General features: G+C 39.4%; 1 long non-coding RNA gene across 2 annotated transcripts in view; it reads left to right on the top strand.

Moving 5' to 3' along the window:
• Nucleotides 1-1,957: 1,957 nt before the first annotated feature.
• LOC104911525 overlaps nt 1,958-2,305 on the top strand; it is a 50,078-nt gene continuing 49,730 nt past the window's right edge. The window contains exon 1 of one of the 2 annotated variants that reach the window (XR_793965.2): nt 1,958-2,029. This is a non-coding gene — a long non-coding RNA (uncharacterized LOC104911525). The remainder of the gene's footprint in view (nt 2,030-2,305) is intronic. The other variant, XR_002116416.1, reaches the window with a different exon arrangement.

Genomic DNA, 2,305 nt, shown 5'->3' with positions numbered 1-2,305 from the left:
TTTTTTAATGATTTCCCACTCCCTATCCTACCTTTTGCTCCTTGTCCCTAGGCTTTGACAAACATATGTTAGCAGTGCTCAACTCCAGTACCTTGTTAAGTCTGCCATCTGAGGAGGTGAAGGGGGATTTTAACAGTACAAAATTTCAACTTTGGGGAATTAAACTGCTTAATAATACATGTTGGAGGTGTTCTGATTTTTTTTGGTGTGTTTGAATGATGTTTGTAAAGATGGTTATGTTTACGCAGATGTAGATCTTGGGAAAAAAAACATTGTTTGTCTAACTGGTTATGTAGACAGCCATATGATAGGCAAAAATGTTAAATCTGGGAAGACAATGTACTATTTTAGGTCTGCAAGTTTTCATAAAATATCCTGATGCTGTTCTACAGCAGAACTGAGAGTTGTATTTTCCTACAGAACCATTTTTTTTCCCCAAAGTTATTAACCCAGTGCTGTTCAAAGCAATTAGGAACTGTGCAAATGACTTTTCTTTGCCATTTCACCACTCTTCACTTCCAAAGTAACCCCAAACATATGGTCAATTTTCAATACCAGGGTATAAAGTTGTGCTCTGATGAATCAGGGATTTTAAGGGTCACGATACGTTGTACATAAAGCACAACTGACCTCCAGTACATAAATATTTGGTTTAGTACTTAGAGTGTACCAGGAAAGATTGATCGCTGCTCTGGAAATGAGGTGACAAACTTGACAGAAGACCAAGAAGATTTTTTTTTGCAACGAGAAGTTGGCAATTTGCTTTTTATTACTTACACTTCCTCAAAGATGCTGATTCTTTTACATTTCTTACTCAGATATTTTCCCCACAATTATAAGACCTTGAATGTTCCTTAACATTTTGAGGTTGAGGAAATCAGCTCAGATTTGATGATAAAAAGCACTGAATATCCTACAACTTACAAAAAGAAATTGTATGACCATGCAGATTGCCACGACTGTCCTTCATTTGGTCACAGATGGCTGATAGAAAACATTTTGCTGCAGGGAACAAGTAAATTCAGGTAATTCAGGATATGATAAACTATACTGTGATTTTCACAGAAAGAATGTTAGCATATCAGCCAGACATATTTTGTGTCCAGGGAGAAAGATTCTTCTGCTTATGAGATATCAATATTCCTCAGTCTTTATTTCCATAGATCCTGATGTTTGAGGAGATATTGAGTCTCTGAATCGATCTTCATTCTTCTCAAAGGCACTATTCTTTGTATGGATATTTTCTGTTGGGCTCAGATGCTTGTGGGGGTGTGCAGAAGGCTTTTATCTCTGATTCTTGAAGGTTCTGTCTGTTTGCCAGAGGTGGCTGTAAGCCAAACCTGTGAATCTACCCAGTGATCTGTCTGTGGCACTGACTACAACTCCAAATGTGGTTGAAGGTATAGCTGTGGACCACACCTGGCTTTCGTTAGATAGTTGATGCAGTGAACTGGCCTCCAGAATGTCAGACATAATATCACTGTAAATGAAAACACTGGTCAATTTATGGCTTTATTATTTTATTATTAATTTTTGTGCAACAGGCAAACCGACGACACAGTATGCGATAACCCAGAAGAAGTACACAATTGAGGTGATGGTCAAGTTGGTGTGTTGTTTATAATGCAGCTGAAGGAGGGGACAGGTAATTACTTGTGCATGCAGAAGGAAAAGTATTTGAGCGAGGTATCCAGAGTTTTCCTCAGCTGGGAGATTCCCTGCTTCTAAACTCAAATCAGCATGCTGCAGATTTCTTCTCTAGGTTTTGATGGAAACCATTTGCCCCTTGATAGCTATGTATGGGAACTGTTGAGTCACAGCTTGAACCACTGATTGACCACCTGAGGCAAGCACTGAGTCAGCCATGGAGCACAGGTGAAGGCGATTCAGCTGTGTGACCAGAAGGGGTGGAGCCTGGCTGCACCTCTCCGGGACCCCATTAAGGGCTGATTGCCACTGGGGAAGGATCTCCTTCTGGAGATTCCTCTTCTGTGGAGTCTTTACTGTGAACCTAGATTTTCAGATACAGGTGAGCATTTCTTCTCTGTTTATTTCTTTTCCCCGTTTTCACCACACTAATCTTTCCAATTGTAACACCAACTGTAACAATAGCAAAAACTCATCCTGTACGTGTGATTAGCCAAGCATGAATAGTTACCACGCTCCAGTGGAAAGTTACAGAGATGAACTCTATGTCTTCTGTGGTTCAATGTATTCTCAGTTTTCTTGGGAAGATGGTTACTGGTTACATGATCACCAATTATTTCCTATTGCAATTTTTTTTTTTTTTTCTTGATTATCTTTC

This window comes from Meleagris gallopavo, chromosome 6 (assembly GCF_000146605.3).
Source record: "Meleagris gallopavo isolate NT-WF06-2002-E0010 breed Aviagen turkey brand Nicholas breeding stock chromosome 6, Turkey_5.1, whole genome shotgun sequence".
Classification (NCBI taxonomy): Eukaryota; Metazoa; Chordata; class Aves; order Galliformes; family Phasianidae; genus Meleagris; species Meleagris gallopavo.
The sequence above is the reverse complement of the archived record's forward strand: the minus strand, read 5'-3'. Positions and strand labels throughout refer to the sequence as shown.